The 17,263-nt window shown below is 34.5% G+C and overlaps 1 long non-coding RNA gene across 1 annotated transcript in view; it reads right to left on the bottom strand.

Moving 5' to 3' along the window:
* LOC110264581 overlaps positions 1–13,445 on the bottom strand; it is a 21,259-nt gene extending 7,814 nt beyond the window's left edge. Inside the window, exon 1 of the long non-coding RNA XR_002350752.1 lies at positions 13,317–13,445. This is a non-coding gene — a long non-coding RNA (uncharacterized LOC110264581). The remainder of the gene's footprint in view (positions 1–13,316) is intronic.

The following is a 17,263-nucleotide window of genomic DNA, read 5'->3' as shown; positions in this document are numbered from 1 at the left end:
CAACACTAAAACTAAAAGAGATAAAATTATGGTTCTTTCTAATTTGTGATACTAATGTGTATATATTATTTATTTATTTATTAATGTACAAATCTACAGATCAGATCTACGGATACAGACATAATATTTGCGATCCGATCCTATTAGAGTGTAGATCAGATCCTATTAGATTCGATCATCTTGTGAAACAGATCATATCTATAATTTGCATATCAAATGTAGATAAGTACCGCAGATCTACAGATATGATTCGATACATGAACACCCCTAATTAAATGAGGATATATGTGCAATGGTTGAAGTGTGGAAGAGTTGATAGAACCCAATTTATTGACTAAAAAATGTAACGGTGCCAAAAAGCTTAATGAGTGCTAGCTATAGGTCTAGAAAATTTCAAGATTAAAAGACTCAAGTTCGTTGTAGATAATTCTAAATCAAAATTTAACACTATCAAAGTTTAGTTTAAAATATGTCACAATTTAAAATAATAACCGAATGTTTTAATTTCGCGTTGTTCTCCTTTGGAATCAAAATGTAGTACATTGAAATTGGCTATGGAAAAATCGAAATTTTGATCATAATTAACAAAAATTCAATAACAAAAAATTAAAAGAGCAAGCAATAATTAAATGACAAGGGAAATTAACTAAAAGTAATTAAGGCAATTAACTTGGAAAGGAGAATGAAATCAAGCTTTAAAAAGTCTTGGCTAGGGTTGAGGGTCAAGAATCACTATCCTTGTTACTAACCCACAAACATGATAATTACTAAGAGCAAATTCAATTCATCAACCTCTATAAATTGAGAAAAGTCAATTAAGTTTAATTAACCCTAATCTATAAGTCCTAACTAATTTATTAATTATACTTAGTAAAAGGATAGCATTAGTGGAAACAAAGTTAATTAACGTCCCTTAATTACTAATTAAATTGGATATTACTCAAGATCACCCAAGTTCTCAACCCAAGACAAGAATAAAAATTTACTCCACAACTAAGTGAGACATTTCATCAAACATGTGAAAGGCATAAACATAGAACAACATAAATTACAACAATTACTAAAAACTACAACTATCCAATTCAAGAAATCAATAATAACATCTCAAGTAAACAAGAATAAAGTATAAAACATCAAATTGCATTAATTAAAATTAACATTTAAACATGTTCATCAATTAAAGTGCTCAAATAAAAACTAGTAAAAGATTCAAACCTAAAGAGAGTAGTAGAACAAGAAAATATAAGCAAAAACTAAATTAAACAAGATTAAAACCGAAAACTAGAGAAAAATTGACAAAAAACTAGCTAAATCTACCCTAATTCTAGAGAGGGGAGAGAATTTTTCTCTCTAGAAACCAAAAAACTATTGGAAACAAATAGTATGACCACAATCCAATCAATCATGAGTCAAATAATTTGTTATTTTTATTATATTAAAATGTTAATATAATAAGGACCTTGATTAAATTTAGAGATTTATCATTGTGATAGTGATTATAATATTGAGAGATAAATCTTTTATAATTTCATCTAAATTGTTCTTGGTTATAGGATTATTAAAAAGGACATTGGATGAAGATTAATAGATCTCATTTATTAAATTATATATATAGATGGTGCATATAGAGATATGACTATTGAACTGACTCACTTTGAGAATTCCTAATGGTTATAATTACCGCATATTTGTCAATAGGATATTCTCAAGATGAACATGGTAATAGAGTTTTCTTTGACCTGCGATTATCATAGTAATTAATGATGTATTTATTATACGTTGATTCCGGACACCTAATACCCTAGGGTGCTAGTTGAATGGATATTGGGTATGATTTAAATACTTGTAGAATTAATGATTAGTCAATAAGGAATTCGTCAATTTTCGGTAAAGAGTTTGATCTCTATGATTATAATGACTGAGAGGAATAAAATCTTGGCCAAGAGAATTGAATGAATGAAGAAATCAGTTTCTTAGGTCATTCACAGTTCATTATAATAATGGTAGCAAGTTAGAGTTTGACAATTAAACCATACTCTAAGCGTTATTGATAAACTCCAATTTTGTGGTTTATCTTGTGTTAAATTTAGGGGATTTTATCAATTTTTCTCACATTTATTCAATGAAATAGCATGGTTTTGTGGATTTCTCCTAATTTGTGCTTAAGAGTAAAAACATGCTTTTTAGGCCAAAAATTGATAAATTTAATTCACTTTAATTCCATTTGATTCCTTGATATGTTTGTTAAGTAATTTCAGGATTAGAAGGCATAGATTGGGTTGAAGGAATGAAGAAAAAGGCTGTAAAAATGGAGAATTCATGAAGAAATGAAGATTTGCTGAACTCAAGGCCACGCGCACGCGTCACCCATGCGTACGCGTGAGAAGGAGATTCGCCAGCGACGCGCATGCGTCACCCACGCGCACGCGTGAAGAGGAATTTCGCAATGCGACGTGTACGCGTGACCTATGCGTACGTGTGACAAGCGGCATGTGACCTCACTAAAGGCAATACGCTGGGGGCGATTTTTGAGCTTAAAGAGGCCCAAATCCAACTCATTTCTAATGCTTTTGAACCCAAGGATTGCAAGGGAATGGGGGAAGGAGTCATAGTAGAGTTTTCATCATGTTTTAGGGTAGAATTCTAGAGAGAGAGGCTCTCTCCTCTTTCTAGATTTTAGGATTCTTATTTTAATTTCCTTTTTTATCTAGATTTTTATCTTGTTTTATTTTAGTTTTAGTTTACTTTTATTTGTTCTAGCACTTTAGTTCATCTACTTCTTTTGTTAATTCCTTATTTTGTTCTCTTTTATGTTTATGAACTCTTGTTGGATTTTAATTTTCTTTTAATACAATTTTATGTTTCCATGTCTTTTTATGTTTATATTAATTGCCATTGTTGATTTCTTGCCTATGTTAGTTATAGCTTTCATTAATTCTTGCAATTTATGATGTTTACTTTTATTGTTCTCTAGGTGTTTGATAAAATATTTTCACTAGTTTTAGAGTAGTTTTCTTTACTCTTGGCCTAGGCTAAGGGAATTGAGTGACCTTGAGTCATTGGGTCTTATTGAATTGGTGATTTAAGAACCCTTTGTGGTCAATTTGATACCCATTGACACTAACCCACTACTAAGCCAATTAGTAGGTAGGTTGGGACTTATGGGTTAATGTTGATCAAGCCTATTTGTCGTACTTCAAGCGTTGAGGTAGACATTGTACGTACTTCAAGCATAGAAATAGACTTAATGGGTTGGTCCCTCATAATTGTCAATACATAGTTTGTAGACAAGGATGGTGATCTCAATTTCCATGCCTTAGCCAAGAGTAATATGATCAACCACAAAATGAATTTACCTTTCCACTACAACCCTCCACGGAAGAACACACATATCCATCCATCTAAGAGCAATATGATCCTACTTATGTTAGTCAAGTGGAACAAGAGCCAATGGATCGTCTCAAGGAAGCAATGGATCGGCTTCAAGCAATCATCCGTCAAAAGAAGCAAGAGGAAGCCCAAAGGACGAACGAAGCTATCGAGGCTAACCTTGACAAAATTAAAGCTAACTTGGACTCATGGGATTCATACCGTAGACAAAGCATTTCCACAGATGAATGTGAGAAATCAACTGAAGAGTGGAGCATGAAGGAGTCATAGTTGAGTTTTCATCATGTTTTAGGATAAAACTCTAGAGAGAGAGAAGCTCTCTCCTCTCTCTAGATTTAGGGTAGAAATTAGGGTAAAGTTAGGTTAATCTCTCTTAAATTTAGCTTTCAATTCTTGTTTTGATTTAGTTTTCCCTTTTTATTCCTTGTTATTACACCTTTGCTCTTCTAGTTCTTGTTGTTAATTTCCCTTTCATGTCATTTTTATGTTGATACACTCTTGCTAGTTTTAGTTTCCATTAATGCAATTGTTTAATTGAGTTGTTATTATTATTTTCTTACATTTGTTAGTTATAGCTTTTATTAATTCTTGCATTTTGTGATGTTTACTTTTATTGCACTCTAGGTGTTTGATAAAATGTTTTCACTAGTTTTAGAGTAGTTTTCTTTACTCTTGGCCTAGCCTAAGGGAATTGAGTGACCTTGAGTCATTGGGTCTCATTGAATTGGTAATTTGAGAACCCTTAGTGGTCAATTTGATAATCATTGATGCTAGCCTACTACTAAGTCAATTAGTAGCTAGGTTAGGACTTATGGATTGATGTTGATCAAGCCTGTTTGACGTACTTCAAGCGTTGAGGTAGACATTGTACGTACTTCAAGCATAGAAGTAGACTTAATGGGTTGGTCCCTCATAATTGTCAATACATGGTTTGTAGACAAGGATGGTGATCTCAATTCCCATGCCTTAGTCAAGAGTTCTTTCCTTTCCTTTATTAGTCATTTGTTTATTTACTTTCTTGCTTTTATATTTTCTTGTCAATTGCAAATCAAACCCTCCCCTTGTTCCTTCATAGCCAATAATTGATCACTTCATTGCAATTCCTTGTGAGACGATCCGAGGTTTAAATAATCTCCGTTAAATTTTCATTGGGGTTTTTACTTGTGACAACCAATATTAAAATTTGATTAAGAGTTATTAGTTGGTTTGAAACTATACTTACAACGAAGTTCTTTTTCTATTGAGAAATTCTAGACCAACGATAATTCTCACTATCAATTAACCAAGAGCTGGAAAGATGGAAGGAATTATACTTTATTTTTCTAAGGTTCTTACTAAAAATATATTACTTCATACTATTGGGTCATTGAGGAGTGTTGCTAGTGGTGCGCGAAAATTAACTCCGCACAACTTAACCGGAAAGTGCACCGGGTCGTCCAGGTAATACCTCAAGTGAGTGAGGGTCAATCCCACAAGGATTGTCGGATTGAGCAAGCAGTGGTTATCCGGCAGATCTCAGTCAGGCGAATAGAAAGTTGATAGGTTGTTGTTGAATGCGCATAAATTAAATAAGAAAGCAGTAAATCAATAACGGAGAAACGATAGTGAGAAATCAGTTAAGGCTTTAGAGATGCCTCATCCTTTTGGATTAACTTTTCTTACTGTCTATTCCAATAATGAGTGATTCATTCCATGGTAAACTGTAAGTGATTAAATCTCGTACTAGTGGTCATTAATCTCTTCTACTCCAGCCCAAATGCCGGTGCTAATGGTCATTCAGTTTGAACGAGGGTAAAGCTCTAGCAATTCAATCTCTAGTGATCCTACTCAAAATGCCACAGACAAGGTCAGATCTTCCGGATCAGAGAATTAAGCTTTATGATTCTAGTTTATACCACAAATACCATAATCGCCCCAGACTCGACTGAACAGATGTTCCCATGTCCCCAACGAGCCCTTGGATTAGCCGTCTAGGAGATGCATAATCAAGCTTGTAGTTCAATGCTATCTCTCTCGAGAATCACAAGAACTCATGTAAAACAAGGGGTCATACGCTAGTTCCACCCCAGATTCAAAAGGATTGAAGAGCGAAAATACATCTTGGAATGGAATCAATCATAGATTAAAATAGAAACAGTAATATTATTAATCCATGAGAATCAGCAGAGCTCCTAACCTTAACCTAGGAGGTTTAGTTGCTCATGCTTTACAGAAGTAATAGAAGTAATGTGTATGTGCTTCTTCCTTCCTGGGAGGCATGATTCTCAAGAGGAAGGAAGTTACTTATTTATAATAAAAACTCTAAGACTAAACCTAAAAGATATTATTTTTAATTAAAAATTACAAAAAGGAAAATAAAATAAGCTAGGAAGTGCTAAAATCCACTTTGGGGCCCACTTGGTGAGTGTTTGGGTTGATGCCTGGCGTCTAACTCAAGTTTTGGGCGTTCAACTTTTGGTTTCTGCTCCCTGGCTGGCGTTGAATGCCAGTTTGGGAGTAAGTTAGCTTTCCAACACCATTGAGAGCACATCAATTGGATCTCCGTAGCTCAAGATATGCTCGCTGGAATGCAAGGAGGTCAGGATCTGACAGCATCTGTTGTCCTTTCTTTGCCTCTAAATCAGACTTTGCCAAAACTTGGCAATTTCACCCAAAAATCACCTAAATTCATAGGAAAAGCACAAAAGCTCAAAGTAGCATCCAAAATGTGAATTTTGCACTAAAATCTACTAAAAATAATAAAACTTCATGAAATCTACTAAAAATACTAAGAAAATAATGCCAAAAAGCGTATAAAATATCCACTCATTAGCTAGACGCCAACCTTGATTAGTAAAATTAGTATGACTAATTTACTACCCGCTTAGTATTGAACCTATGGGGTCACACACTAACGAGTGTTTTAATCTTTGCTGTAGAATTATTTAATTATTATTTTGATTTGAACAAATAAATAATTATATTAATTCAAATGGAATATTATTATATTCTTTGCTAGCACCAAGAATATAATAATAGTATGATAATTGAGAATATTAAATGAGATTTGAGAATAATTAGTTATTCTATTTCAAAACTTAAATTCTAAATTTGGATGAGATCCTAATTGATTTTGTTTTAAATTGTTAGGATATGATTCACAAATTTGAAAGATTCAAGTTTAAAGTAATAAGATATGATTTAAATCTGAATTGAGATTCAAATTTAAAATCAGTAAGAAATCGCATACTATATATATGTATGCCAAGAGTACAGGACACAGACGAGAATAAAACACAAGAGTTTTATTCCTTTACCTCTACACACATAAACGTATGTGAGCCTAATTCTTGGAGAAGAATTTTATGGTGTGAAAAGAGTTGCAAGAGCTTTCTCAATCTAGATCTGATGTCCATTGGTCAATGAGTTGACAGCAAAGGTTGGTCTCGATATGGATACGCATAGCGCCTTAGTACCATCGAAGGAGAAAGTAATTTTTACTAGCATACACAGGTATTTAGATCTGATCTATATATTGTTTATTATTGGAATAAAGTTTAAGCACAAAATAGATCTTTAGGATTACTTTATTTTCTTTCGTTGCGTGTTATGAACACATGGTAATCCTTCAAAAACATCATACTAAAACTAACCTTAAAATCTTTCTACCTTTCTTCCTTCATATTTTCTCTTTAAATACTTAAACATTCTAATGTTCGGAGGCCTGAATGTGAGCTACATTCGTCATTAATAGTGTCATGTAAGGCTCATTCGAATGTAAAAAAAATGATAGTTGTGCAGCTTAACACCGTTGAAAGCGCGTCCATTGGACCTCTGTAGCTCAAGATATGCTCGTTGGAATGCAAGGAGGTCAGGATCTGACAGCATCTGTTGTCCTTTCTTTGCCTCTGAATCAGACTTTGCCACAACTTGCCAATTTCACCCAAAAATCACATAAATTCATAGGAAAAGCAAAAAAGGACAAAGTAGCATCCAAAATGTGAATTTTGCACTAAAACCTACTAAAACATAATAAAAATTCATGAAATATACTAAAAACACTAAGAAAATAATGCCAAAAAGCATATAAAATATCCACTAATCAGAACATCAAACTTAACCATTGTTTCTCCTCAAGCAACCAAAAACAAAATAGGACTAATGGAAAAGAAAAATACAACAAGTCTCAGAGTTTTCAATGAAGCTCAGTTCCAAATATTCGAATGGGACTATTAGCTTTTTACTTCTGAATAGTTTTGGCATCTCACTTTCCTTTGAAGCTCAAAAATATTGGCATCCATTGGAACTAAAATCCAGATGATATTATTAATTCTCTTCTTTTGGTTTTTCTTGATTCTTGAACACAGCTTCTTTTGGTACTTCGCACCTTTTTTAGCCTAGCTGTGACCCTAAGCGTTTAGTTTTCCCGTATTATTACCGGATACATAAACGCCACAGACCCTTAACTGGGGGAACCCTTTGGATTCGACTTTAGCTTTGCTTAAAGTCCCAGACAATGGTGTCCAGAGTTCTTAGGCATACTCTTTTGCTTTGGATCACGACTTTAACTACTCAGTCTCAAGCTTTTTACTTGACACCTTCACACCACAAGTATTTTGTTAGGGATAGCAGCTCATTCGAACTTTTTAGGCCACTTTTTGACCCTCCTAACCATTGATGCTCAAAGCCTTGGATCCTTGCTCTTGCGCCTTTTTCTTTTTCTTTCTATTTTTCTTTCTTTCTGTTCTTCTTTTTCTTTTGGCTTTTTCTTTTTTCTGCTTTTTCTTGCTTCAAGAATCAATATTTTTTATTTTTTGGAGAACCAATAATACTTCTCTAAACTCATTGATTCTTTCAAGAGCCAACATAATTAACTCCAATATCAAACATGCACTGTAAATTCATACATTCAGAAAGTAAGTACAAGGCCACCACATCAAATTAATTGAAATGGTTCATGAAGGGTGTCAAAAATCCCCAGGAGGTGGGGATCCCCGCGGGGACGGCCCCGAATGAGGCCCCAATGGTGGCAAATTTTCCCCGTGGGGATGGGGAGCGAAATTCTCCCGAGACAGGCGCGGGGATCCCCGCCCCATCCCCGATAATTCCCCGAATTTTTTAACTTACTTAATAACCCTTACTTTATTTCTAATATAGGGGTTCTTTTAATAATTTCACTCATTGAAAAACCCTAACCCTATTGTTCAAGATTTTATTTTATGGACTATGATTTGCTATGTTATATTTCTGAACCTATAATCTTGGATAAGATATGTTTGTGTGTTTGTATTAATATTTTGTAGTTTGTTTTTTGTTTTTTTTATATTTTTATTATAATTTCCATATAAATGTTAAACATAGGGAGATGGGGAATGGGGCCCCGCGGGGAATGCGGGGAACGGGGATGGAGACAATTATTTCCCCATGGCGGGGAATGGAGCGGGGACGGGGATTAATTCTGGGGGCAGGGACGGGGAGTAGGGAGGCATCCCCCACCCCCGTCCCGCCCCATTGACATCCCTACATGATATACTCAAAACTTATGTATCTCACTATTCTTTTTCAAATAAATTTTTCTTTTAAGCAAGGTGATGTATGCATAGGATATCTTATAGCCAGAAAAATAAAACTAGAAAAGAACAAAATACTACTTGTGATCATGCAAAAGTTAGAATAGAAAATAGGAAATAAGATAAAGAAAGGGATAATGAAACTTAACCACCTCAGTTATGGTGGTTGCTGATCTTTCATGAAGATGATTCATCTTTCTTTGGTACTATTGATGATAACATAAACCCAGAGCTTGCTCTACAACACCAAACTTAAAAAGTTTGTTTGTCCCTAAGCAAAGAAAATATGGGAGGGAAGAATGGGTGGGAGAGGCTTAGATTTGAAGTGGGTCGGGTTTTTGGTAGGACCCTCGGGCTGAGAGGCTTTGAAACTCGAAGTTCCTTTCCCCTGTCTAGGCATTCAATGCCAGTTTTGAGCGTTGAACACCAGGTAGGGACCTGGCTACTCCTACTTGGGCGTTGGACGCCCACTTTCCTCCTTGTCTAGCGTTCAACGCCATGAATACCTCTTAATGGGCATTGAATGCCCAAAGGGGACAAGGAGATGGTACTTATCAACTCCTGAATGGGCGTTGGACTCCCATCTTCCTCCTTATCTGGCGTTCAACACCAGCAAGGGGCTCTCTCCAGGGTGTGCTATGTTCCATCTCAGGCATCTCTGTCTCTGTCCTAAGTGCTGCACATGATCACAAACATTAAAAAGCAAGGGAAAACTCCAAAAATAAACTAAAATAAACTCAAATGAAAATAAACCGAAGAAATAAAGACAAAAGTACTCTACTCATGGTTGTGTTTCCTCCCAACAAGCGCTTCTTTACCATCATTAGCTTGACGGATAGCTCCTTTCAAGGAGAAAGATAGTTATAGAGGAATAAATCCGCATTCCTTATTGGGAGCTTCCTTCCTGTGCTCTTATGGATTAGCTTAATATGCTCAAGAGGCAGGATTGGGCTTGTAGGGGATACTACCCTCATCCCTGGTGAGGAGCCTTTAGTAGGGATATTATTGTTTTTCCGTCCCTTAGGCATCCTTCTCTTGAGACCTTCCTCCTTGGTTGGTAGTGATTGTCCAACACCAAACTTAGGTTTGATATCTGGGGAAATTGTATGAATGTCCGCCAAGGGAGGAGGCTTTAGCATTGCACTCTGCATGCAGGTACCTCGTTTGTCAGGGGGTCGTGGAGGTTTAAAAGCCTTGAAAACCATCCAATCTCTTCGTGACCTTAACACCAATTTGCCTCTCTCAGCATCAATGAAGTCTCTTCTAGTAGAGAGAAGCATTTGCTTCAAAACCTTAGCAAAAGAAGTATTACTTTGCAGCTTCTTAAAAGCTTCCAAGAACTAGGATCAGTGCTCGTCCTTGGTCTCTTTTTGCGGCTTCTGAGGGTGTGATGCTTCAAGCTCTTGAATGGGTGTCATAAAGGAGGCATGTGACAGTGTAACCTCAGCCTTTTCTGGAGTCTCTCTCTCTCTCTGCTGACCCTTTAGCAGCTTGCACTTCCTCCTTTGATACGGATTTAGCATCTCTTAGAATGGCTTTGCACTCTTCGCTTGGGGTAGGCACTATGTCATTGGGAGGAGTGACGGTTCTCTGAAGTGTCTCGGGAAGGTTCCTCTGAATGACTACACTGCACTCCTTAGTAAGCACCACTGTCTTTACTTCCTTCCAATCACTCTTGTTATTTAGTATTTCCTTCATATAGCATATGAAGGCATTTGTTTAAGAGCCTCTGCAAAGGAAATTTTGATCTCCAGATTCTTGAAAGTTTCTAAGAACTTGGCGAATTGCTTATTCTTTTCTGCTTTTTGGAGTCTTTGAGAGTATGGTAACTTGGCCTTGTACTCAAGGGCCATGAGTAGTGCAAAGTAAGTGTCCATAGTGCCTAAAGAAAGGTTACCAGCTTGCCTAGAAGAGGTTTTCCTTGAATCAACATGTGTATGGTCTCCCCTATTTAGGCGTTCAACGCCAGAACTGGTCCATTCTTGGCGTTGAATGCCAGGATTGCCCCCTTCTGGGCGTTGGACACCAGTGCTACCACTCTCTGGCATTCAACGCCCTTAGTGGTGCCTTGGACTGCAGCTTGTGCATCTTCTACCAGTTTTCCTCCCCCTGCCTCTTACTATTCTGAGGCTAGGTGGTTAGTGTTCTTCCACTCTTTAATTGGATGGCTTTACACTCTTCCCTTATTCGTTCTGGCAAATGCTGTTCAGCTTAGTTTAGTCGTGCCTCTATGCTCTTGTTGGAGGCACAAGTTTCTTGCAACACTTCTTGCAAGCAAGGTTAATGATTCACTTTGCTTAGGAGGGTCTGATTTAGTGGATACTGTCTTGACCTCTTCCTTCATTGAAGTCTCACTAGATGAGTACAGATGCTGATTGTTGGCAACTGTCTCAATGAGTTCTTGAGCTTCCTCAATTGTCTTTCTCGTGTGTATTGAACCACCTACAAAATGATCCAAGGACATCTTAGCCATATCTGTGAGTCTGTAATAGAAAATGTCTAGTTGTACCTATTCTAAAAACATTTTCAGAGGATATTTCCATAGCATCATTATGTACCTCCCCTAAGCATCATAAAGAGACTCACTCTCTTCTTGCTTGAAACCTTGAATGTCCAGTCTCAGCTGGATTAATTTCCTTCAAAGAAACTATTGGTTCAAAAACTTGTCCACCAGCTTACTCCATGAGTTCAGGCTTGCTTTGGGCTGAGTATCTAACCACCTCTTTGCTTGGACTTTTACAGCAAATGGAAAGAGCAGTAGCCTGTAGACATCCTGGTCTACTCCATCAGTTTGTACTGTGTCAGAGATCTACAGGAAGTCTGTAAGAAATTCCATGGGCTCCTCTTGTGAAAGTCCCTAAAACTGGCAATTTTGTTGTACCAGAGTGATTAGCTATGGGTTGAGCTCAAAATTGGCTGCTCCAATGGGTGGTACACAAATGCTTCTTCCATAGAAGTCAAAAGTGGAGGCTGTATAAGACCCCAAGAATCTTCTGGGTTGAGCACCCTCATTCTGATCCATAGTGATTTTAGTATTTCTCTGCAAACAAGAAGCAAAGAAAAGGGGGAGTCTCTATGTCAAACTCTAGAGAGCTCCCAATGAGATATCCCAAGGAATTTTTTTTATTCGAAAATAAATAAAAAAATGGAAAAGAAATAATTAGAAATTTCAAAAGTTAAAAAGAAAAAGTCAATTAAAGATTTTGAAATTCAAATTTGAAAGAAAGAAAGACCAAAGAAACACCAAACTTAAAATTAAAATAAGATAAAGCAACAATCAATTAAAAGGATTTGAAATTATAAAGGAAATTTTTAAAAATTAGAGAAGAAATAATCAAGATAAGATTTTGAAATTTAAAAATTGGAAAGAAAGAGTCAATCAAAGATTTGTAAAATTGAATTTTGAAAAGAAAAAGTCAAACAAGATAAGATAATATTTAAAATTTAAGACAAGAGATTTAATTTTGAAAAGTTTTGAAAATTGGGAAGAGAAAGTCAAAGAAAGTTTTTAAAATTCAAAATTGAAAAAGAGAAAAACTAACAAAATACTAAACTTTTAAAAATTGAAAAAGAAAGATAAGATAACAAAATTTTAAAATCAAAGAAAAAGATAAGATAAAGATTCAAGATTTTATTTTCAAATTTCAAAAATTTAAAAGAAAGGATTTTAAAAAATTTTTGAAATTCAAAAAGAAAAAGAAAGAAAAAGAAAACACTAAGCTTAAATTATTGCAATAATCGAAATAGCAATATAAAGAAGATATCATTATTCATTAAATAAAAAAAAGAGACTGATAAAAATGTTCTACTTTATAAATAGACTAAGTACTAAATAGATTAAGTAGAAATTGTTTACTAAAATTTGGTTATCATTCATTAGAATGAGTTCAGAATTCTATTTTCTACTGAAATTAGACTCTTAGTTTTTTTCCGAAAAAAGAACAACAACAATATCTCTATTCTGCCTTCAAATACGAAAACTACAAAAGACCAATACTACTGCTGAAGTTTTGTTTTATGAGAATGAAAAAGGGTCTTGTTAGTTCTGATCCCGAAAAGAAAGGAAGAATTTTTTTACAAAGTTTTCGTGTTGTCGATTCCTAATCGTAGTGCTTCTTCCCCCATGCCGCCTATTGCTACTAGTGGAGTAAGGTTAATCTAACTCCATAGTATAGGTATAGCCTTTCGCTTAATACTAAAAATCTATAATTGAAGCATATGAGGCTGCATTAATCGGGGATACACCACAGAAGGAATTTCTTTTTTATTTGTAAACTTCACCTTCAGCAAGCGTCGGTTTTTTTCCATTTTTTTACGAATAAAATAATGTGTCTTTCTCATAAGAATGAAATCGGTAAAAAAATAATCAAATTCCACCATCTTTGTAATAAGTAAATGCCTCCTTTTCTCCCGAGGTTGTCGGAATTATTCGTAATAAGATATTGGCTACAATAGAAAAGGTCTTGTCAATAAAATTTCTATTTATCTGAGATCTAGGCATATGTAGGAATCATTCGAAAATTAAATTCTTTATCGCATGAGAAAAAAGAATCTCACAAACCAAGGAATTGTACAATACAAATAGTACGAAATAACGTAAAAAAGGACTCATTAATGAATTTTTTTAGCCTATGGCCTAGAAGTTGGTTTTTTTATAAAAAAAAAATTATTTCGTATAGGTCGAACTGATTATTTATTTTATATGGGCGCCTATCCAAAAATGGAATATGAATCATTCACTATTGCTCCGGTTTCTGGGCCATAATCATCATGGGGGAGAGATGGCCGAGTGGTTCAAGGCGTAGCTAAAGCCCCTTACTTCTATAATCTTTTTCATATAATTTGTAATACTCGAAGGGTCGATTTTTTTCCGTCTTAGTTTAATTTGAAATTAAAAAAAGAAAGTCAAAAGAAGATTTTGAGATTTTAAATTTGGAAAGAAAAAGTCAAACAAGGAAAGATTGTATTTGAAAATTGAAAAGATTTAATCTTGAAATACAAAACTTTTAGAATTTTGAATTTAATATTTGAATTTTGAATTTGAAAATTGAATTTGAATTAAGATAAGATAAAATTTTGAATTTTAAAATTTGAATTTAAAATAAGATAAGATAATAAAATATTTGCAATTCAAAGAAAGGAAATATAAGATAAAGATTTGAAAATATTAAAAAGATAAACAAGAAAATTTGAAATTTGAAAAGATAAACAAAAAGATAACTAAGAGGACACCAAACTTAAAATTTGAAATCGAATTAAAATAAGATAACAAGAAAATTTTAAATTTGAAATTTTGAAATTTGAAAAATTAAAAAGACAAACACTAAACGGACACTAAACATAAAAATTTTAAGATTAAACAAAGAAAAATACCAAGCACAATTCGAACACAATGAAGAACACTCAAGAACACTTTTCGAAAATTTAAGAAAAGAAAAATACAAAGGGATACCAAACTTAAAGACTGAAACAGGACTCAAACAAAAGAAAACGTTTTTGCACATTTTTGTTTTTTTTTTTTTTTCGAAAGAAGCAAATAAAAGAAAACAAGAAACACAATTAAAAGGAAAACAGTCAAAAGTACCTAATTTAAGGAACAAGACAACCGTTAGTTTTTCAATCACAAACAATCCTCAGCAACGGCGCCAAAAACTTGGTGCGCAAAAATTAACTCCCCATAACTTAACCGGCAAGTTCACCGGGTCATCCAAGTAATATCTCAGGTGAGTGAGGGTCGATCCCACGAGGATTGTCGGATTAAGCAAGCAGTGGTTATCCTGCAGATCTCAGTCAAGCGAATAGAAAGTTGATAGGTTGTTGTTGAATGCGCATAAATTAAATAAGAAAGCGGTAAATCAATAACGGAGAAATGATAGTGAGAAATCAGTTAAGGCTTTGGAGATGCCTCATCCTTCTGGATTAGCTTTTTTTACTGTCTATTCCAATAATGAGTTATTCATTCCATGGCAAACTGTAAGTGATTAAAGCCAGTATTAGTGGTCATTAATCTCCTCTGCTCTAGACCAAACGCCGGTGCTAATGGTCATCCAGTCTGAATGAGGGTGAAGCTCTAGCAATTCAATCTCTAGTGATCCTACTCAAAATGCCACAGACAAGGTCAGATCTTTTGGATCGGAGAATGATGCTTTATGATTCTAGTTTATACCACAAAGGTCCTAATCACCCCAGACTCAACTGAACAGATGTTCCCATGTCCCTAATGAGCCCGTGAATTAGCCGTCTAGGAGATGCATAATCAAGCTTGTAGTTCAATGCTATCCCTCTCGAGACTCGCAAGAACTCATGTAGAACAAGGGGTCATACGTTAGTTCCACCCTAGATTCATAAGGATTGAAGAGCGAAAATACATCTTAGAATAGAATCAAACATAGATTGAAATAGAAACAAAAATATTATTAATCCATGAGAATAAGTAGAGCTCTAAACCTTAACCTAGGAGGTTTAGTTGCTCATGCTTTACAGAAGTAATAAAAGTAATGTGTCTGTGCTTCTTTCCTCCTGGGAGGCATGATTCTCAGGAGGAAGGAAGTTTCTTATTTATAATAAAAACTCTATGACTAAACCTAAAAGAGTTGCAAGAGGTTTCTCAATCTAGATCAGATGTCCATTGGTCAAGGAGTTGACAGCAAAGGTTGGTCTCGGTGTGGATACGCATAGCGCCTTCGTACCATCGAAGGAGAAAGTAATTTTTACTATCCTACACATATATTTAGATCTGATCTATATATTATTTATTATTGGAATAAAGTTTAAGCACAAAATAGATCTTTAGGATTACTTTATTTTCTTCCGCTGCGTGTTATGAACACATGGTAATCCTTCAAAAACATCATACTAAAACTAACCTTAAAATCTTTCTACCTTTCTTCCTTCATATTTTCTCTTTAAATACTTAAAACTTCTAATGTTTGAAGGCCTGAATGTGAGCTACATTCTTCATTAATAGTGTCATGTAAGGCTGATTCGAATGTAAAAAAAATGATAGTTGTGCAGCCCATATTTATTATTCACTCTAGATATATGTATATCATTTTGAAGTCCCAAATTTTATCTTTCTAATGCCATTAGAACCACCTCATTTTGTCAATTATAGCTCAAGATATAATTAAACTAGTACGAAGAGGTAGGATTAACAGCATTCGGAATATTTTGGCACTAATTTTTAGTTGTGAATTGTACCTAAAATCGTTGAGAATTGGAAAAAGTATTCAACATAAAAGTTGTACAACTTGAGTTCTTCTTTCCTACGACTCCAAAGTTGCTCCAATTCAATCACTATAGATCTTTGTGATACCGTTTCCTTAAATAATGTCTTGTATTTCAACATAGAAACTCAAATAAAATTCGTCTTGGGCACCAGTTGGATATCAAACCAATTATGCTAAATCATAGGCAAAATCCATTCAAATTATCAATTATCACAATTATAGGAAAGAATTCAAAACCAACTAAAATAGCATGATAAGTGAAAAAACTTGATTAAAATCCAAATGAATGTATACATTTTCTAGTCAATAAATTAGATTCTGTCAGCAATGCTTGAAGGTTCCAAATCTCCTTCTAAAGTTCAATTGGTTCCCTGTTTGTTGATGTATTATCCATATTTTGATCCATCGTTAATAGCTACGTAATTTTATTATGTAATTTCCGTCTTGCCAATGGGGCCATATCAAAACATCTTTTTTTTCTAGTTGCTAAATTGAAGTCATTAGGATCTTCCTCTTTATTTTTTTAGTCCACCCTTCTCCCTTTTTTATTAAATCATTAACATATTGCATTAAGTTCTGCTACCTACATTGGATCCTTTTCATTCCAATGACCCAATTATCCTACCAAACTTTGATTTTATCTCTTTTTCTAATGCTCTATCTACCATTTCACCTTAAATTTTTTTTCTATTTTCTAATTTATTTTCATGCCCAAGAAGCTTTCTTATCATTCTTAGCCTCTCAAAAAGTGCGTTTAGAAAAGTATATAGCTTTTAAGAGCCTAACCTATAATGTATTTAGATTTTCTGCAATACTCCATGCTCACCAAGCAAGATGGGCCAAGTTTGGGATTTGAAAATCTTTGAAGCCTAACTATCCATCCTTCTTGCTCAAGCTTAGTTTTTCAAAACTTTTTCAGTGAATGCCTCTCCTCTTTCGTAAACATCCTTATCAAAACTTAGCCACCTTTGTGCTCAATCTTTGGCAAAAATTCTTGAAAAATTTAATCACATTCATGACATATGATGAATAGTTTGAATAATTGTTTTAACTAGAACTTCTTTACCAGTCTAATTTATAGTAGCTTTTATTTTG

This window comes from Arachis ipaensis, chromosome B07, assembly GCF_000816755.2.
Source record: "Arachis ipaensis cultivar K30076 chromosome B07, Araip1.1, whole genome shotgun sequence".
Taxonomy (NCBI): domain Eukaryota; kingdom Viridiplantae; phylum Streptophyta; class Magnoliopsida; order Fabales; family Fabaceae; genus Arachis; species Arachis ipaensis.
This window is presented reverse-complemented; position numbering and strand designations above follow the sequence as displayed.